This window comes from Rhinolophus sinicus, chromosome 13 (assembly GCF_057876585.1).
Source record: "Rhinolophus sinicus isolate RSI-liver-muscle chromosome 13, RSI-T2T, whole genome shotgun sequence".
Lineage (NCBI taxonomy): Eukaryota > Metazoa > Chordata > Mammalia > Chiroptera > Rhinolophidae > Rhinolophus > Rhinolophus sinicus.
The window spans coordinates 34236593-34259542 of NC_142513.1; the positions used below are offsets into that span (position 1 = coordinate 34236593).

At 39.1% G+C, this 22950-nt stretch overlaps 1 pseudogene; it reads left to right on the forward strand.

Moving 5' to 3' along the window:
* The first annotated feature begins 1138 nt into the window (after positions 1-1138).
* LOC148756050 (protein S100-A11 pseudogene) lies at positions 1139-11997 on the forward strand (annotated as a pseudogene).
* Positions 11998-22950: the final 10953 nt, after the last annotated feature.

Consider the following 22950-nt stretch of genomic DNA (forward strand, 5'->3'; position numbering starts at 1 on the left):
CTCCAGTCAGTTCCCTGCCTACAAAGCTCTTCCCCTAGATAGCTCATGATTTGCTCCCTCACCTCCTTCACCTATGACCTTATCACTGGGTATTCACTGATACTAAAGAGTGTATTGTTAATTCTGCAAGGTGCAATAATGATATTGTTGATTATGCTAAAAATATTCTCATCTGTCTTAACTACATACCTGTAGAAGGAATGGTATGGATTCTTGGAATGGCTCACTATGTATGATTGTGATTGATGATTGTGATTGTGTGTGTGTGTGTGTGTGTGTGTGTGTGTGTGTGTGCGCGTGTGTGTGTCTTTGTGTGAGAGAGAGAAAGAGAAAGAGAGAGAGAGACAGAGACAGAGAGAGAGAGAGAGAGAGAGAGAGCGAGAGAGAGAGACAGAGAGAGAGAGAGCTGTAGAGGTGGATGTGGGATAAATGAAACCTGATTAGAAAAGTATTGTTGGAGAAGGTCCAAGATGGTGGATTAGGTAAACACTATGTCTGCTGCCTTCCAGGATCACATCAAAATTATAGAACAATCAACCGCAATAATCACCTGAAGACTAACTGGACTAACTAAGGATATAAAGAAGAGGCCACATCAAGACTGGTAGGAGGAACAGAGATGCAAAATGGCTGACCCCAAAACCACAGATAGTGGTTGAACACCAAGAGGGACACCTCTGTGGTGGAGGTCTTCCCTGAAAAGGGAAGGGTCCCAGCCCCACACTGGTCTCCCCGGCCCAGGGGCCCTGCGCTGTGAGGAGGACTCCCCACAACATGTGGCAGTGAAAATCAGCCAGGACTCTACCCATCTGACCCATTTGTCTAGGTGAGACAGAAGGAGGCTGGTAACTCAGACATCCTCTTGAAGGGCCTGCAAAAAGACTCACTTGCTTACAAATACTCACCTGGACTCCAGTGGAGGGGCGGCAACTCCAGAGGCACCAGAGACATTCAGGGAAAGACTGAGCTGTGTGGCTTTGGAGTCAGTCCTGGAGGGAAAGCTGCCACTGTCCCTGTGTGGATCTGCCTCATGGGTAGCAGGAGGGTGCCATCTTTTCTATGTTGCACTTTCCCCCAAAAGGCCAAATCTGAGACTGCTTTGGTCTGGTAAAATCTGCATATGTGCACCACCTTGGTGATGTCCCGGGTGCCCAGCCCCACCCCACAAGCTATGGAAGCCTTTTATAGCAGCAAATGGCACATGCCAGACTGGGAAACTTTCCATGGCAGGCAGGCATCCACAACTTGCAATGCAGCATCTCTTGGGATGCTTTCAGATGTCAGTGGGCCCGAGGTGAGTGGTGGCTGGTCGTGGTGTTCTCAAGGTATTTTGCGAAGTGGTCACAGGCCCAGCACTAGCACAAGAACTGAAACTGCATTAACTTTGTAAAAACCATTGGACATGGCTTGTGACTCCCTGGGAGCCCGCCCTACACAACTAGTGCTGCATCATCAGGGATACCCTCAACACCAGGTCAATCAGCCCATGTACCTCAGGAAACTCTTAAAAGAGCCTTACAGGCTTCCAGCAGGTGGCAACAAGCCTAAGGGAGCCCTGGGCCTTTTGTTAAGGTGCTCTAGGCCCCATACTGGTGGCAGCCAACCTCAGTTCACAGTGAGGCCATCCCCACATGCCTCCAGGTCCAGCACAAGCAGCAACCAGCTATACATACCTTTGTGTCTCCTACCAGACAGCCACAGGCCAGTCAGGAAAGGCTGAAATTCACTTGCACATGAGCCACTCCCAAGAGACACCAGAAACAACACAACAGAAGCTGGCTTCAGACCACACTAGAGCACTACCCAGTTAGTCCCACATGCAGCATACCTAAAGGGTGGTCTCAACAGACACAAGAGCCCGCTGGGGTGAATTCCTTCCTGAGGGGTCAGCCCCCACATAGCAGCTCATACACTGTGGTTGTAGACAATCCTCACAGCCAGTCACCCTGGGAGTCAATCCTGCCCACTAATGCACCAAAAACAATCATGTCTCAACTACAACAGAAGAACACACACAAGGGTCACTCCTGGAACACATGCACAGGTCATCAGAGAGACTGCATCACTGGACCACACAGAAAACATACTACATACGGTCACTCAGAAGACTGAGAGACATAGGAGATCTATCTAATACATAGGAGCAAACACAGAGAGGTCACAAGAATGAGGAAACAAGGAAACATGTCCCAAGTAAAAGAACAGGAGAAATTTCCAGGAAAAAAAAAAAAAAAAACTAAATAAATTGAAGGTAACCAACCTACCAGAGACAGAGTTTAACACACTGGTTATAAGCCTACTTAAGGAACTTAGCGAGAACTTCAACAAAGAGATGGTAAGCATAAAGAAAGACATAGAAACCATAAAAAAGAACCAGTCAGAAGTAAACAATACAATAGACAACAATAGAAGTAAAGACATGTAGACTGAAAGTAAAGGAATGTAATGAGGTAGTTCACAGAAATAGAATGAAGAAAAAAGCTGGAGTAGCAATACTTACATCAGTCAAAATAGACTTTAAAACGAAGACAAAGAAACAAAGAAGGACATTACATAATGATAAAGGGATCAATCCATCAAGAGGTCACAATCCAAGTAAACATCTATTCACTCAACACAGGAGCACCTAAATATATAAAAAATATTGACTGCCATAAGGTCAGAGATCAACAGTAGCACAAACAGAAAATCAACATGGAAACAATGGCCTTAAATGACACAGAAGACCAGTTGAATTTAATTGATATTTTTAGAGCATTTCACTCCAAAGCAGCAGAATATATACTCTTTTCAAGTGCACATCAAACATTACCCAAGATAGACCACCTGTTAGGCTACAAAACAAGTCTCAATAAATTTAAAAACATTGAAATTATATCAAGTGTCTTCTCTGACCACAATGGTATGAAACTAAAAATCAGTTATAAGAAAAAAAACTGAAAAACACACAAACACTTGGAGGCTAAACAACATGCTACTAAATAACAAATGGGTCAACAATGAGATCCAGGAACAAATCAAAAGACACCTTGAGACAAATAAAAATGAAAACATTGACCCCAAATCTATGGGACACAGTGAAAGCAGTCCAAAGAGAAAAATTCATAGCAATTCAGGCCTACCTAAAGAAACAAGAAAAATCTCAAAAAAGAAAAAGAAAAAAGTCTAACTTTACACCTAAGGCAACTGAAAAAAGAACAGCAAATAAATCCCAAAGTGACTAGAAAGAAGGAAATAATAGAGATTAGAGTGGAAATAAATGAAATAACAGCTAAAAGAACAAGACAAAAATATCAATGAAACCAAGACCTGCTTCATTTTTTTTTTAAGATAAGCAAAATTGACAAACCTTTAACCAGACTTATCAAGAAAAAAAGAGATAGGACCCAAGTAAATAAAATCAGACATGAAAGAAGAAACGTGGCAATGGATACCACAGAAATATAACAATTTTAAGAAAATACTACAAGCAACTATATGCCAACAATTTGACAATCTTGAAGAAATGGATAAATTCCTAGAAGCATACTATTTTCCAAGGCTGAATCAAGAAGAAAAAGAAAATCTTAATCTACTGATTACTACTAATGAAATTAAATAAGTGATCAACAAGCTCATAACAAATGAAAGTTCTGGACCAGATGGTTTCACAAGTGAATTTTGCCAAACATTCAAAAATGAATTAACACCTATTCTTCTCAAACTATTCCAAAGAATTCAAGAGGAGGGAAGGCTCCCAGGCTCATTTTATGATGCCACATTTAGCCTGGTTCCAAAAACCAGGCAAAGCTATTACAATACAACAACAATAACAAAAACAAAACAAAACAAAAAATCCCACAAAATTCTATAGGCTGATATGCCTAATGTACATACATTTAAAAATTCTCAGCAAAATATTAGCAAACTGAATTCAGCAATACATTAAAAAGATCATGCACCACAATAAGATGGGATTAATTCCTGGTATGCAAGGTTGGTTCAATATCCACAAATAGATTAATGTGATACACCACATTGACAAAGGGAAAAATAAAAATCATATGGTCATATCAATAGATGCAGAAAAAGCATTTGACAGAACCCAGCATTTGTTTATGATTAAAAGCTCTCAGCAAAGGCGGAATAGAGGGAAATATCTCAACATAATGAATGCTATATATGACAAACCCACAGCTAATATCATACTCAATGGGGAAAAGCAAAGATCATTCTCTGTAAGATCAGGAACAAGACAAGGATGTTCATTCTCACCACTTTTTTCCCCCTTTCTTCCGCCTCCCTCCACCCCCACCCACACCTCCAGTTGAAGCTGTTATTTCTCAGTCTAGTTGTGTAGGACACAGCTTCTAGGCCTGTGCTGGTATTAGAGCCTTGCGCTCCCCCTGGCTGAGGCAGTCTGTCCCCAGTCGCTGGTCAGCTGCTCACAGCCTCTCAAGGCAGCTCTCACAGGCTGCCGGCCACTCAGGGCCGCAGACAGTAGCCCACGGCAGCTCAAGGCAGCTCAGCTCCAGGGAGAGCTGTTGTTCACAATCTTAGCTGTAGAGGGCACAGCTCACTGGCCCATGTGGGAATCAACCTGGCAACCTCAGCGTTAAGAGCCTGGCGCTCCAACTACCTGAGCCACCGGCCGGTCCCCATTCTTATCACTTTTATTCAACCTAGGTGTGGAAGTCTGAGCCACAGCAATCAGACAAGAAAAATAAATAAAAGTCATCCAAACTGGAAAGGATAAAGTAAAACTGTCATTATTTGCAGATGACATGATACTATATATAGAGAACCCCAAATACACCACCAAAAACTATTAGAATGGATAAATGAATTCAGTAAAGTAGCAGGATACAAAATTAATATTAAAAAATTGGTTGCATTTTTATACACCAATAATAAACTATCAGAAAGAGAAATTAAGAAAAAATTCCATTTACATTGCATAAAATAAAATAAATACCTCAGAATAAATTTAACTAATGAAGTAAAAGACCTGTATTCAGTAAATTATAAGACATTGAAGAGAAAAATTAAAGAAGACACAAATAAATGAAGCATATAACATGCTCACGGATAGGAAGAATTAGTTTAAATGTTCATACTACCCAAAGCAATCTATAGATTCAATGCGATCCTTATCAAAATACCATGGCATTTTTCACAGAACTAGAACAAATAATCCCAAAATTTATATGGAACCGTCAAAGGCCCCAAATAGCCATAGCAATCCTAAGAGATAAGAACAAAGCTGGAGGTATCATGCTACCTGACATCAAATTATACTACAAAGCCACCATAATCAAAACAGCTTGGTATTGGCATAAAAACAGACACATAGCTCAATGGAACAGAATAGAGAACCCAGAAATAAATCCACGCCCATATTATCATTTAATACATAACAAAGGAAACAAGAGTATACATTGGGGTAAAGACAGTTTATTCAATAAGTAGTGTAGGGAAAACTGGAGATACACATGCAAAACAATGAAACTGGACCACCTTCTTAATGCCATATATAAGGTTAAACTCAACATGGATGAGACTTAAATATAAGATCCGAAATCATAAAACTCCTAGAAGAAAATATAGGAAGTAAACTCGCAGACATTACTTTTAGTAATATTTTTACTGATATATCTTCTTGGCAAAGGAAACGAAAGAAAACATAAATAAATGGTACTACATCAAACTAAAAAGTTTTTGCACAGCAGAGGAAACAATCGACAAAATGAAAAGACATCCTACTGAATGGGAGAAAATATTTGCCAGTGATACATCTGATAAAGGCTTAATAGCCAAAATTTACACAAAATTCATACAACTCAACACCCAAAAAATCAAACAATCCAATTAACAAATGGGCAGAGGACCTGAATAGACATTTCTACAAAGAAGACATACAGATGGCCAAGAGATGTATGAAAAGATTCTCAACATCACTAATCATCAGAGAAATGCAAATAAAAACCACAATGAAATATCACCTCAAACCTGTTAGAATGCCCATCATCAATAAATCAATAAGAAACAAGTGTTAGCAAGGATGTGGAGAAAAGGGAACCCTTGTGCATTGTTGGTGGGATTGCAAATTGCTGCAGCCACTATGGAAAATAGTATGGAAGTTCCCCCCAAAATTAAAAATACAACTGCCTTATGACCGAGCAATTCCACTCCTGGGTATTTATCTGAAGAAATCCAAAACACTAATTCGAAAAGATATATGCATCCCTATGTTTACTGCAGCACTAGTGACAATAGCCAAAATATGGAAACTACTGAAATGCCCGTCAATAGACGATTGCATAAAGAAATTGTGGATGTATATACAATGGAGTATTACTCTGCCATAAAAAAAAATGAAATCTTACCATTTGCAGCAACATCGAGGGACCTAGAGGGTATTATACTAAGTGAAATAAGTCAGACTGAGAAAGACAATACCATATGATCTCACTTATACGTAGAATCTAAAGAACAGCATAAACAAACAAACAGAAGAGAAATTGACTTATAGATACAGAGAACTAATGTTTGCTATATGGGAGGAGGTTGGGAGATGGATGAGAAAGGTGAAGTGATTATGTCGTACAAATTTGTAGTAACAAAATAGTCACGGGGATGTGAAATAACAGCATGGGAAACATAGTCAATAATATTGTAATAACTTTGTGTAGTGGCAGGTGGCTACTAGGCTTACAGGGGAGATCACTTCATAAATTATGTAAATGCCTAACCACTACCCTGTACTCCTGAAACTAATATAAAATAATACTGAATGTCAACTACAAATACAAAAAAAATACAGTCACGAGATGTAAAGCACAGCATGAGTAATATAGCCAATAGTATTGTGATAGCTATGTATGGTGTCAGATGGGTAGTGAACTTGCTGGGGTTATCACTTTGTGAGGTGTGTAAATATCTAATCACTCTGTTGTTTTATGCACTTTAAACTAATAATAGAAAAAAAACTTTTAAAAAAAGAAAAGTGTTGTTAACTGATGAAACTGGGTGGTGGGTCTATATGATTTTCTCTCCTTTTGTGTATTTGAAAATTTCCATTCCAAATTTTTTTAAATTACCTTATAAATGCTTTTCTGACCATACTGTATAAATAGTAGATACACACCTCCTCACTTTTACCTTCTTCTGATATAGTCATTTTCATAGTCTTTATCACAATCTGACATAGTACACATTATTTATTTGTTATTTATGCCCTCTTCTTCCACTAGAATGAGCATTCTATGAATATTTCCATGAATGTAAGAATGTAAATTCTATTAACATAGCTGTGTGTTAGTCACTGTTCTAAATACAATATTTTGTCCACTGTACCTCCGTGCCTACAACAAAGGTTAATACAGAGCACGTGTTCAGTAAATGTTTGTTAATTTAATGAAAAATATACACAGCAGAGCGTGACCAGATAATGGAGAAAAAGACAAAGTGCTAATATCATAGTTTGAGCTCCTGGATCTAGCTGAACGTGAAGACCTACTTTTGGGCTTTGTGACTGCATGAGTCAATGAGCTCTCATTTTTGATTAGGTCAGTTTGAATTGGGTTTTCAGGAAAAATCTGTGACTGAAAGAACCCTTATACACTGTGTAACTAAATGTCCTGAACTTCTTTCCCACACAGCAAAATGCAAAATTATTACTATCTGCCTATCCTACCTCATAGACCTGCTAACATTTGTGAGAATCAAATGAATTACTGTATGTGGAGGTACATTGTTGATTTCAACATACCTCTGTAAATGTGTGCTATTGTTACGCATAATTATGAAAATAATAAAACCTCAGCATTAAAAGGAAAGTTGACTGGGAAACTGAGTTATTATACTTACAAGTTATCAGAAAAGTCATTCTGGCTGTCCAAGTTTTTATCCAGGGGCAGAAAACAACACTGCTCCACTGAGTAAACTTAACGGGATAAAGGAGAAGCAAGTATGAAACCACTTTACAAGTTAAAAAAGAAAAGAAAAGAAAAAGAAGTGGGCGGAGGGAGGGACTTATAGATAACCATGCCCAGACCCCTTCCTTTTATAGAAGAGGCCAAGAAAATGTCAGTGTTTTGTTCAAGGTCACACAGCTACTTTCAGTGGCAGAGTCGGGACCAAAAACCCAAGTCTCTTGGCTTCCAATCCCGTACTCTTTCCAACACCACAAATTCTTCTGAAGTTTTTCTCTTTGTTTTTCCTTCCTCTAAATTTTTGGAGGTAAAGCATAGTTTTGGGGATCAAACTTGAAGTCTTCTTCATTTCAATATTTGACCTATGGAACAATTTGGAAGCAGGAGAGGGGGAGAGAGAGGCAGAAAGTCTCATTCCAGTATTCCAGAGTTTTCCCGTCCAAGAAAATCTCAATATCTGACGCCGTTGGCTGCCATCTATACTTTGAAGGCCTTAAACTCTTTCTTCCAAAGTCTTTTGGCTCTGACATCTTTAAATTACATTGGTTTTGTATTAATTCCTAAAGGTCTTTTTGTAAACACTGAACTATGAAATAAAAGAAGAAGAAGAAAATCAACTTTCAAAGCAAAAGAAAAAAACATCCACCCAACTGTGTGAAAGCTGAGGAGTGCACTAATGGGTGCGGGGCTGTTGGGTGAAAGAAAAGAGGCCACAGGAACTTTTGAAGATCTAGGGTCCACTTTTCATGGAGCCATTTCTATGATAATGATCAGCCTTTAGTAAAAGTGTGAAAAGGGTGACACAAGCTTTGGTACCCTGGCTTCTGTATTCTGTGACTTTTCTACAGCCATCGTCATCATCATCTTGGTCTCTCTGTTCCCATTTCTGTCTTTCAAACTTTTCCTCCATTTTGAGATGGGAAAGCAATGTCAAGTAGGCAGTTGTATGCAGAGATCTGAGGCTCAGAAGATGTACTTTTGAGTCATTCATGTTTGCCTCAACTTCAGGGAGCTGACTCATCCAAGGCCACCCACTTCCAGGGACAGCTCCCATCCAATGACTAACTGGTACTGGAGCAGAAGGGCCACACCATCTCCATTTGACTCAGGACAACTCTGAAGACCCATTCTGGCTTGTGAGCTGCCTGTGGACTGCCTGAGCAGCACTTCTCTCTCTCTCCACTCTTGCATCACCCCACACTCCTTTCCTCAGGCATTGATCCCAAGTGCTTACACTCCCCAGTAAGTACCCTGTACACCAAAACTCCATCTCAGAGTGTGCTTAACAGAGAGCTCAACCTGCAGCATTCTCCCTCATCTCATTCTGGTTTCAGCTATGCTCCTGGGTTCTCTATTTCTTGGCATACTTATTGCACTTGTTCCCATTTTCCCTAGAACTAGCAACTTGTCTTTTGTTCAGGGTTTTCTACAATGTGCCACTCGAGCCATTCTCTGTTGGGATAACCATCAAGAAACGCCCTTCAGTTACCTGCTGAATCCTATTAGCCTAGGCTCTATTTTTTGGTCCCTGACGTCAGCACCTTGGGACCGGTTGGGGACGACACTCCTTGTCAGAGCTGGATGAAGAGAAAGAATGTAGGTGGTAACATAACAAAATAGCCATTGTGTGGGTTAAAATGAAGTAACCACAATCCAAGATAAAAGATACATGCCACCCATGTTCACAGGCACCATTTGAAATCCTCTGAATAAGACTTTGAACTGCTGAGGCATTGCTGAAATACCAGAAAGAGCACTAGAATTGGTGCAGTCTCAAATGGAACTTGAATAGGAAACAAGATATTTTATTTTTTCAAAATTGGCTGGTTTTTACATAGATGTTGTCCAATTTCTGAACTTGTCACAGTTTCCCAACTTGTGTGTGTGTGTGTGTGTGTTCATATTATTATTATTTACTTACCAATATTATTTTAAATTAACTTATAATTTGTCCTTAGCTAATTTTTTTTTCTCAGCTGTATTGTATTGTTTATAAGGTGCCATGTCAACTACTTCTTTGGTTCAGTTTCTAGAAATATATATTTAATATGCACAGAAAAGAATGGCCAGACTATGGTGATGATGATGATGATGATGATGATGTGATGATGTCATGGTTTGAGTTCCTGGATCCAGATGAACCTGAAGACCTAACTCTGAGCTTTTTAGTTACATGAGCCAATACATTGTCAATTTTGTTTATGCCAGCTTGAGTTGGGTTTTCAATAAAGGAACTTGTAGTCAGAAGAACACCGGTATACCATGTGACATTGGGGAAGTCAAAAATAATAAAACTCTAAATCCTGCCTCCTCCATAGGTGGAAGATACTATAATATTCTGTCAGGCATTTCTATCTAAATTCCAATTTTATACACAATTGCACTTATTTTAAAGGTAACTCTCCAAAATATCCTCTTCAGTGGATTCTGCAGATATCTTTTGATATCTTTTATCTTTTGATAAGGAACTTTTAAATGTGCTGCCTTGTTTAAAAAACAGCTGAAAGTGTATGTACAATTATAGAATCAATGACGTAAACAACATTAATGTGAATGAAGCTGGAATACATTTCCTACATGATGACTGAGAGTCCCACAGAATTGTGTTGGATGGAAAAGTATTTACTGTGGCTTAGAGAGGCTCTTGCATATGGTAGGATGAGAAATGAGATGCCTCTTGATGAGCCATTCCACAAGTGTAAAAACTAACTGCACCTAACACAAGACTGTGAGTGGCAACCACAGCCCCCAAATAAAGAGGAAATGACATATGTTTCCAGTGTGGGAAGACTGCTGGGCTCCACTAGTCTTATCAGTGACACCTGCTCTCCCAGCTGGGTAGCATTACTGGCGGTGTCATCTTCAAAAGCAGAGGACAGAGAACACAATTCAAAGAAAAACCATAGATATGGGCAGATGGGGCTGGCAGCTTGATTAGCAGGTTCCACATTTAGGGAGCTGGACTGGGGCCATCAAGTCCCGTTTCCTGTGCTGGTGGTCCCCAGCACTCATCTTGGCAGTGACCCATCACTTACAAAGCTATTTCAGATGTCCAGGAACTTCCTCTCTCACAACAACCTTCTCATCCCTCCTCCATCCACTACTCTGATGCCAAACCACAGTATCTAGGGTTCGCTTAAGACAAGACAGTGGCCTCTGGGTTATAATTTATGGATGTCCTCAAACTTATTTGCTCCTCTACCCCAATTTCCACCATTATTCATAGAATCATATGATATCACAGTTGCAGGCCTCCTTAAAAATAAAATTACATATACATAATTTTATATGTATATATAATATATATTTATATATAATATATATATTATATGTAAAATTATATATATAATATATATATATAATTTATATTATATATGTAATTTTACATATATACACACATACCTGTATATACATATATATGTATATGTAGTACAAAAAAATATGTACATATATATAAACATATCCTGGATAGGTAGGTAGATGATTGATAAGTAGATAGTTAATAGAAGATAGATGAGCAAACACATGAATAGATAATAATCAAACAAATGCAATAAAAATTTTTTCCCAGTTTTGTTGAGATATTATCAACACTAACACTGTGTAAATTAAGCTGTACAATGTGTTGATTTGATACACTTATATACTGCAAAAAGGTTACCACCATAGCGTTAATTACCTCCATCACATCACCTATTACCATTTCTTTTTTGTGGTGAGGACATTTAAGATCTACTCTTGACAGCCTCCACGACTCGCTCCACTACGACGCAGCAAAACTGTCCAGCGCTACAGAGATAGAGCGGTGCATCGAATCTCTGACTGCTGTTTTCCAGAAGTGTGCTGGAAAGGACGGTAACAAGCGCAATCTCTCCAAGACTGAGTTCCTAAGCTTCATGAATACAGAACTGGCTGCCTTCACAAAGAACCAGAATGTCCCTGGTGTCTTTGACTGCATGATAAAGAAACTGGACATCAACTAGGTGGGCAGCTAGATTTCCAAAAATTTCTTAATCTTATTGGCATCATGGTGGTAGTAGCTTGCCATGACTCCTTTACCCATTCCCAGAAGTACGAGGTGTGATCACAAAATACGGTGAATGTTTAGAATTAAAAAAAAAAAAAGATTATTACAGTAAAAGACACATTGCCATTAATTCCCCTCAAAATACTCCCCCTTGCTTCAAACACGCTTATCCCATCTTTCTTTTCACTTTCTGAAGCAGTTCTGGAAGTTTTCTTTCATGAATGTCTTTACTCCATCCTCCATCACGACAACGCTCTGTGTCACACATTGCTTCTAGTAGGGCAACTCCTGTCAAATAAAAACATTATGGTGTGTCCTCAACCACCTTTTTCACTGTATCTGACACCCTGCGACCTCTGGCTCTTCCCTGTAAGGCTTGCGGGCGAGATAATGAGGCTAAGAGAGTCAGGCGGGTTGAGAAAGGTGAGTGCTTTATTCTGCACTTTGGGGCGAGGTTCACCGGTCTGCAGACGGGGCCGTTGAAGTTGAGCCCAGGGCAGAGCGACGGAGGCATATATGCGATTTTTGGGGTGGGGGTTGGCTGAGTGAGGTGGCAGTTGAGCAGGCCCCCCAGCGCAGATCGGGCATGGGCAGCTGCATCCCGGAATTGTTTATCGCACCAACGGTCTACTGCCTTTTCGGAGAAACGCCAGGGGTCCCAGTTTCCGTCATGCGAGGAGGGGTCTGACTTGGCAGAGGGGTCTGACTTGGCTCCTGGCCGCTTTGACCATGCCTGTAGCTGACTTAACATTCCCCAAAGTCAAAATGACCATGAAAGGTAAATGTTTTGAATCAATTCAGGACATCCAGACAGCCAGGACAGTGCAACTAAAGACATGAAAGAGGACTTCCAGAACTGCTTCAGAAAGTGGCAAGAACGATGGGATAAGTGTGTTCAAAGTGAAAGGGAGTATTCTGAGGGGGATTAATGACAATGTGTCTTTTACTGTAATACTTTTTAAAAAATTTAAACATTCACTGTATTTTTTGATCACACCTCTTATATCTAAGGAGCCCCTGGAGCTGGCCTCCAGACCACACCTTTCCTTCCAGCCTCCTGATCACCATGATTTCTTCACAGACCACATACCCTGAGCACAGCACACCGACCACTCCATTCAGGCCACTCCTACTGGTAGCAATAAAGCATTATCGATTTTTAAAACACACACACACACACACACACACACACACACACACACACACACGATCTATTTTCTTAGCAACTCTGAACTATGTAATACAGTATTATTAACTATAATCACCATACTGTACATTAGATCCCCAGAACTTATTCTTCCTATAACTGCCAGGTTGTATCCTTTGACCAACATCTCCCCATTTCTCCCACCCTAGCCCCTGGCAACCATCACTTTACTCTCTCTTTCTATGAGTTTGCAAATGCAGTAAAATTTTAACAATTGGGGTAATTGGGTGAAGTATATGGAAATTCTTCAAGCTATTCTTGCAATTTTATTCTAAGTCTGAAATTACTTAAAATTTTTAAATTTTAAAAAGGGACAAACCAACCATAAGAGCACAACTATAATTATGACTACAGTTGGCTGTATTTTTTAGTTCTTAAATACCTATTTTTAAGGGCAAAACACCTCGAGTCTTTTTTAACAGGTTTACTTTTCCTTTACTTTTCATTTTTATTGAAGCGAGATTCACATAACACAGAACTAACCATTTTAAAGTGAATAATTCAGTACTTTCACAATGTTGTGCAACTACCACCTCTATCTAGCTCAAAACATTTCATTGCCCCAACAGGAAACCCTACATCCATTAAGCAGTTACTTCTCATGTCTTCCTTCTCCAAGTGTCTGGCAATCTTATTCTGTCTCTATGAATTTGCCTATGCTGGCATTTCATATAAATGGAATCATTCAATATTCTGCCTTTTGTGTCTGGCTTACTTCATTTAGCATAGTGTTTTCAAGGTTCATCCATGTTGTGTTATGTATCAGTATTTTATTCCTTTTTAGGGTTAAATAATATCCCATTGTATAGATATATGACAATTTATTCACTTATCTGTTGATAGATCTTTGGACTGTTCCTATCTTTTGACAATTGTGAATAGTGCTGCTGTGAACATGGGTGTACATGTATTAGAAAATCTGAAATCTTGATGTTTGTTGAAGTCTATTGATGACTTAAAATGTAAATTCATTCCTGAAGCATACCTAACCTTAGACTTCTCAGATACACAAGTAAATTTTCTTTTGTGCTTTAGCTAGTTTGGGTTGGATTTCTGTCAACTTGAAAGAATCCTGACTTCTACAAAACTTTTAAATTATCTTTCAAAGTGCAATCCTTTGGATCTATGGGGTGGGGTGGGGGTGGGGGAATCTCCTCATTAAGAATACCTTTTTGATACAATCTCAAGTGAAATTTTCTGAAGCTCAAAATTCTCTTGTCCTCAAGAAACTTGAATGAATAAGAATCTGAAACATTTCTAAACTAGAAAAATGAGCTCAGCTAAGCACAGAACATTCCCGAACTGTGTCTACCACCACAATGGTATAATCATAACACAGAATCTTGAACAAAAAGCTTTTTGTGTGTGCCAGGTTTAAAGAAATTTGTAGCACTTATTTGTGAAAGAATTATAATTTTAAAAACCAGAACTTTTTAAAATCAATGGGTAATAATTTTTAGCAACTCGTCTGAACAGAAGTCGCCAAACACAAACACTGGTCTTTATTTCTTCTTTCACCATTTGCTTCCTGACATCCATCTTTCATCTTTTGTGGTCATAGGAATTTCAGTATTTTCTTTTCAAAAGGCTTCTAGGAATTGCCTTTGGTTTATTTGATGAAATCTTGCACCACATATACTTCTTCAAAAGGACATTGCTTCATCTGACTTCTGTTGAACAAAATGAAGCAAATGAAGAATTTATCTGTTGAAAACCAATCTTCTACTTAAAAAAAATATTTCATCACCGTTAGTTTATTTCGATCTTGGGGTCCATGACTTACGCAGTTTATTACGATACAGATTTGATCTGAGTTCTCTCTAGCTTCCCTCCATGTACCTGATGTGGTGGGTCAACAACTGAGTTTATATCTCCTTCTGCCTCTCGAATCTCTGTAGTCTCTTACTTCCCTCAGGGCTACTGTGGATTGAGCCAATCAAATCCCTGATTTCCAGAAATGTGATATTAGTGCAATACATTCTAATTAAATCTGGCCTAGTCATTTGAACTGGGGTGAATCTAGGAGCTATCATTTATTTTGGGGAACCATGTTAGGCTATATGGCCAGTTAAAATGGTCTGAAGACTAAAGGTGAGAAGAAAGGTGAGGAGAAGACAAAAAGGAGAGGGAGAAGCAGGGAGAGAGGAGACATGGGAGAGGGAGACAAAGAGAGAAAGAGAAAGAAATAGGGGGAGGAGAAAAAGGGAAGATTTTCGCAGTTTATATAACTGAAAAGACAGAAGAATCTCTCATTTCAGGTGAGACTTGATCAAGTGGATCCACAATATTCCCCAAAACCTGGTTTTTTGCATCTCTTTTCTATGAGAAGCTCGAGATGGTTGTTGCAAGCCCTCAGAGTTATATGCTTTCTTTTTTTCATCCAAATGGAAAGAGGTCCAGAGTTCCCACTAAAGTCCATGAGTCGTGCTGACTGGACTAATGTAGGTCACATGCCCATCTCTGCATTAATCGCTGTAGTAAGTGGGATGGGGAGTAGAATGGACTATGTTGATTGGATGAGTCTATGTCACGTTTCACCCCTAGAGTTAGAGCTGAAATCAGAGCTCCCAGACCCATGCAGATTCCCAAGTAGAAACCTGGGACAATTGGCAAGGGGGTAAGAGGGAAGTGTACACTGGGAAAGGAACTAATTAATTTTCATTGTGTTGGTATATTCTGGTTTGTCCAGATACCTCCATATCATTATAATTCCTCCTTTTTAATCTACATTGGCTTCTAATACTTACAGCCAAAGAATGTTAACTAAGATCTCTGACTAGAATGATGAGGAAAGAAAATCTAATGGTGGCCTAAGTTTCAGAGAGAGGTTGAACACAGTGGGGTTGCATCACATGTATACTTAGCTCACACAAGAGGACAGCAACAGTTTAAATTGCTTGGGTGGCTCTGCCCACCATTCCGCTCTCTATCGGAAATGGCAGATATGAGCAGCTCTTCCGTAAGTTTATCTGGGTTCTGTCTTTTCCCCAGGTGTGAGCATGTTGCCAAACATAACATAATTCAACTATGCATTTCATTAAAGATGGCCCTATACCAGCCACAGATTTAACCAGTACTCCACAAAAGGAACAGAAATAATTGAAGGAAGAACTGACTGAGTACTTATTGAGTACGTCAGTCTCCAGTGTGGCATATTTCTGGAGGGCTTTCAAAGGTAACTTTTCTGAAAGACTTTTCAAAGAACATTTTTCTAAAACACTTTTGAGGGAAATATCGATGACTTATTAAATGCGACTCCATCATTCCTAGACAGATAACTATCACCCATGTGAAGTTAATGCAGTTGATCAGTGGGAGGAATAGGATATTACTGTGTCTATGAATGTGACCAGTTTGATGGTTTGGTCCATACCGAACAATTATTCAAATGAGTCTCAGTATTTTGCACATGGTTAGTACTTAAGAAATATTGTGAAACAAATATGGTTGATTCAAACAAAATGATCATGCCCAGTGCCATAACTTGGTGAAATAATCTGGACCTAGCATGCTTTTGGGGGCATTTCACAGTGGTTTAGTGGACACAGAGAGAGGTGTCTCTAACCTCTGATACTACTTCTGCTATGAACTATTTGTGTGATCTGGGTAAAGTTATGTAATTTCTCTGAGTCTCAGGTTTCCCCCCTGGTGAAATGGGAAGAAAAATGATTACTCTATTTGTTTTTCATAGTTATTAAAAACCAGTGGCTTGTGCTCTCTTGGGCAAGTGCTCAATGTCTTGTAGGGCAGAATGAATGCTATACAGAAGGAAAAATATTCAGATGGAAAAAACTGTTGGTGCCTCCAGAGATATTCCATGAACAGTTTATCCTGTGTAATGCACCCTTGGACGTCAAAATACAGCCAAGTACAAAAATCCAACCCAACAGTAAGCACAGATTCCCCAGAATCCCACAACAATCCTAATGGAGATGGTATTTCTAGTGTTTTGTTGCCAACTCCCAGCTTATGAACTTTGACCCAAAAATCTTAAGAAAGGTCTAAATTATAAGAAATAGTCTCTGATTTCCAGAGTAAAGTCTAATGCTAAGTCAAACAATGGAAGAGACATTGGTAGCCAACCACCGAGCTGTAAATTTTGCAAGCAGAAAAAGTAAGGACCTGCTTATGGTGAATTCAGATATTGTGACACAGTGAAGAGGAATGAGGCTTAGATTGTACTAAGAAGACCTCGGTTCTGGGGTTACTGAACCTCTTCTGGTAAAGTTGTTTTACAATTTAAAAATTAAACATTTATATCTTTTTTGCGTCAACTTAAATCCTGTCCTCAGGTAGCCATGTGTCTCTCTCAAGAGTCCAAGGAGGCTTGTGAAGCTAACAACATGTTATTTGTCCATTAAAGGGACTACTTTCATCACTTCCCACTGTTCTGAATGATGTAGCTAAAAATATGTATCTCTGAGAACCCAGCATATCCTCTTTTCCTATGTACTGAGCAAAAACAGTCTGTATGTCCACCATAGATACACCAAGAATGTTTATAGCAGTTAGTATTTCTAATAGTCCTAAAGTGGAAACAGGTAGGCATTTAACTCTCCAGCATTATTCAGTATTATTTTAGCATCTGAAAACTACAGGAAATTAGATTAGTAGTACAGAACCCAAGGAGAGTGACTGAGTATTCAGTTAAAGGGAAAGCTTTACCTGTTTCTAGAATGACTTACGCAATTTTTTTTTGTGTGTGAAAATATAGTGTTTTCAATAAACCTGTATCCCATGCCATGGGTAACCTTGCCAGCAAAGTTGTTAAGAACTGACACCATTTGGCTGTCTCAGAAAACAATAAGCAGGATGGAATAGAAATCTCTAACTCAAGTACAGATGAATTTGTATAAGGATACCAGGGAAACTTGAGGATCTCAACTACAGGAAAACAACTTGGCAGCCACTTTCTCTCTCTGTCTCCAGAGTTTCATATGGCTCATTTTTGCATCTTTCTACCTGTCTGTTCCATCTTATTTCTCTTTGATGCCTAACTTTTTCCAATTGCTTATAAGCCAGCATGTCACCAACCAACCCCAAACAATGGCTTTGAGCTGAGTCTATATGACCCTCTAGCTTGGCTGATTGACTTCATTTCTCTCTCCCAGGAGATACTTTGTAGACACTCAATAAACATTAATTTACTTGATAGACACTCAATAAAAATAAATTTCCATGAATCACTTGGTAGACACTCAATAAATATCAATTTTCTTTTCCCCTTAAGAGAATGAACACCATTTGACTAGAAAAGAGCATTTGTTTGATAATATTTCTTTTCCCAGCCCTCCACATACGTAAGAAAAATACTTTCAGTTGGGTAAGGCACGCTTCTAGAAAGACTTGAGAAATTCTCAGGACAATTTGGCAAATCTACAAGATTAAACCAGGTCACTATTATTTCTTAAATCAATATAATTTTGTGTCCATGAAAACTTTTTATTTTCATATACCAAAGTTGTAATTTATGATTTCATTGTATGATAAAAGAAAGAATAATAAAAAGCATGCAACCCTCAACTTCAGGGTGAGGGCTTTTGTTGCCATTTGTGTTAACTCTGCTATAAATTAAACTCTTTGATTGAGATTGAATTGAAGAAGCACATAAACTAAGTGCTCAACTCTCTTGTCTTGAGAGATGGGTTAGTATGGAAATGTAAAATAAGACTAGGTCAGTGACTTACAGCACGTGTTCCAGAGATGACATACATGACAATTTGGACTAGCCCACAGACTAGCTCTACAGGGTAGATAGCTGTGAGGCTATTCTGTGTCCACGCCCCCACACATCCTCTACTCCCATCCATTCTACAACCTTCCTTTCCCTGCTTTATGCCTGGGAGTCTGACCCTTGTTGACCAGAGCTCCTTGTAGCTGCTTCTTGTTGGGTTTTGCCATTGGGAGTCAGCCACTGGTAGCATTGCCCTTATAACCAGGCAACAGGGGCCAACCCTGAGCCTGACACTTCAGAGTGCATCACATATCATAGACACATGCGAAAGAAAAAGAAAAAGAAAGAAAAAGAAAAAGAAAAATGGCATCTCTGTCACTTGACAGAGAGCACTAACATCAGTGCACACAATGCTTGGAGTAGGGGAGAATTTGATGACAGCCCTTAGATAAGAAACAAATCACATTAATTAACTTGTTAAATTTTTCCCTTCTGCAGAAATGCAATAGGTATTTGAAAAATGAAGTATTATTTTCTAGCAGTGCTCAGTATCCGATTTATACTCCAGAAGTACTCATTATTTAGGATGGTATTTACAACAGTTTCACATGGTGGCTGAGGAGTATTACATGCTATGTATATGCAGTTTAGATGTCACGAGTGAAGTACGATACCAATTCTTTACACTTGGCTACAGGATACATCAAAAGCTAAAACTGTAAATAGATTTGTGTTATAAAAAATTTTTTTACATTTTTATTAAATTTAAAAATTAAATACAAGCTTAACCCTACATAGTTTTAATTTACATTTGTAATTAACTAATAGTTTGTTTATTTTAAAAACTTTAACACATTTTGAGTATTTCAGAGCAAAAAGTTTCTGAAGCAAAATATGAAAAATAATTAAAAATACATTTTAATTTTTTTAATTTTTAAATTTTACAGTTACTTCACAAGTTTTATGAAGTCTATTGACATTGAATACTTTAAGTACAATTACATTTTACTTTATTTGTTTATTTATTTATTTATTTAAAATATTTTATTCAAGAAGGGGAACAGGACTTTATTGGGGAACAGTGTGTTTTTCCCAGGACCCATCAGCTCCAAGTCAAGTTGTTGTCCTTTCAATCTTAGTTGTGGAGGGCACAGCTCAGCTTCAAGTCCAGTCTCTGTTTTCAATCTAGTTGCAGGGGGCGCAGCCGAGCATCCTATGCGGAAGTCGAACCCGCAGCCTTGTTGTTGAGAACATGTGCTCAAACCAACTGAGCCATCCGTCTGCCCTACTTTTAAGCCTTTACTCTTTATTATCAACAAAATATAAGCTACATGAAATCTAGGTTATAAAACACAGTGATTTTGCTGAAATTAAGACAAAAAATAATTATAAAGAATATATATGTGTGGATGAAAAAGGGGCCACACACTAAACCTGACGAGCTCAGGGGAGGCCAGCATGGCAGGCCCTACAAACTCTGAGACTGAAATTAACCACATAGGGTGGGCTGAAAATAAAAATTTCTAACTAAAAGTGGGTAATGACTGGTAGTCACATCCTTGGCCTGTAGCTTCCTTGACAAAGGTCAAACTTTACCTTAAGTGAGCCTGTCTATTGTCTTTTTGCATCTCAGATAATGTACCCTTGGAATGTCAGAGTAATCCCTTTTTCTGGACCCCTCAAGGCACAACCTGCGGCACCAGAACACCAGTATATAGAACCCCTCGTTGTTATATTGTTCCCCTAATACCATCTCTATGTGTGCTGTAAATTGTTAATAATTAACTGTCCTGTGCCCACCAACGTAAAAGAAGTATGTGTCTCCCCATTTTACTTTTTATGTAATCCCAGAGATTTCCCCACTTTGCCTTCTCCCATCCCTTTAATCTACCACTAGTGGATTTCATGTAACCCTCCTTTTGTCTCTTCCTCTGATTCTAATGCGTAGAAAAAGCTGCAAAACTGCCATTCTTCAAAGCATTTTCTTAATCCATTGAGATTTTGCTTCCCAGCAATTGCCATCAGTTTGGCTTAAATAAATTCATTAATGTTCTCTACAGGTTTGGACATTTCTTATGTCAACATATGAATGTAACATATATGGAATAAATTTATAAATTTATTATGTCTTTATTACTCATCCAAACCTTGCTGGCCACAACACAAAACCAATCATATGTAATAATAATTAAATTTAGTTCTCTTTAATATTTCGTTTACTTTCAATTATATAAAAACCACAGGTTTGCACATTTTTCAATTTTGTAGTTATAAAGGTATATTTGCTATTTTGGTGGCAGAGGTTTGCAAACTTATTTTGTTAAGCAACAGATAGTAAATATTTTAGGCATTGTGGGACAAATGGTTTCTGTTGCAACTCTTACTACGTGGACTGTGAAAGCAGTTGTAAATGAGAGGTGTAGATCTGTTCCAGTAGCTTTATTTACAAAAATAGCAAGTGGCTATAGTTTGCTGACTCTGTGTCGAGGAAACAGACTCTGAAATGAGGATTTGCGTGCAGGAAGTTTGTTGGGGAATATTCTCAGGATACAAATGTAGGAGATTTAGGATTGTGCAGAATGAGAAATTGAACAGTTGATCCCACAGGGAGCTCAGTATCAGGAATGGCCCTTAGTATTATCCCAACTTGGGGCAAAGGGGACTGGCCTTCATAACGCACTATGACCTGGTTAGGGAGGGTGGGAGTGTGATCTTGGACAAGGCAGCTCCCTTCAGCAGAAGGCAGTGCCTGAGAAGAACTCAGGTGTGAGCTGTCAGCGTCTCAACCTCCTAGCTGCTGAGGAGCAAGTGCCTCTATCTTAAGGAAGGATACGATGGTTAATTTTATGGGTCAACTTGACTGGGCCATGTGGCCCAGATATTTGATCAAACATTGTTCTGGATGTTTCCATGAGGGTGTTTTTGGATGAGGTTAACATTTAAATCAGCGGACTTCTAGTGAAGTAAATGGCCTCCATATGGTGGGTGGGCCTCATCCAATTAGTTGACGGCCTGAGTAGAACAAAAGGCTGATTCCCTCAGGCAAGAGAGAATTCTGCCAGCAAGCAGCCTTCAGACTTGAACTACAATGTTGGCTCTTTTCTGAGTCTCCAGCCTGATGGCCCACCCTACAAATTTTGGACTCGCCAACTTCCATAATCACATGAAGCAGTTCCTTAAAATAAATCTGTCTGTACATATATACACACATCCTATTGGTTCTGTTTCCCTGGAGAATCCTGACTAATACAAGAGATCTGGGTGATGCACTTTAACGTCTACTATGATTATCAAAGTGAGAGAATAGAACATGCACAGTGTGTAATTTTGCTTTGTAACTTTTAAATATTTAGATGGATGGCATGAGAGTCCGTTTGCACTCTTGTTCCAGTGCAGTGGGTTGCTGGAGCCAGCACATACCATATCGCTACAGCTGATTGTATGCCTCTCTTCCAACTCTGTGTTCAGTGTCATCAGGTTGGTAGCTTGAAATCTTCACGATAGGAGTATTTATAGCAAGGAAATTAGCAAACAGTATAAATCAGGGCTATTTTTCTTTCTGGGCGACTGGTTGTTAAACAATGTCCTGTACCTGACTGCCTAGGTTCCACAAATGTTAGAAGGAGGCTTGCCTCCACACCAGCAGTTCCACCAGGAAGTCTCTGCTCACTGGTTGCATCTCTCCAGAGCTCCTGTAACTCTATTTCCTCTTCAGGACCCTCCCACAATAGGAAGGTGACAGCTCCCCACTGTTGCTTTGCTCTGAGTACTTTCCTGCCTCTTGACTATTCCCTGGTGAATAGCCCATGCCCCACAATCTCCTCCTTTGAACCACCTGAGATGAATTTTTTTTCCTGCTGAGACCTTGACTGATAAAACAAAATGTGACTGGCAAATCTTTTACTTTGTGCTCACTCTAAGATTCAAAGACCATCTCCCTCTCCCCATTTTCAGTTTCCACCTTTAAGATCAACAGCCAATAAGCCGTTTCATTTTTCATCTTTCCTCCTTCCTACCCTATTCACTCATCCCTTTGTGCCAAAGATACAGAAGAAAAATGGTTAGAATCTGTGCTGTGGCTTAAGTCCTGGTACAGACTTCCAAGACACACTCCAAAGGGATACCACCA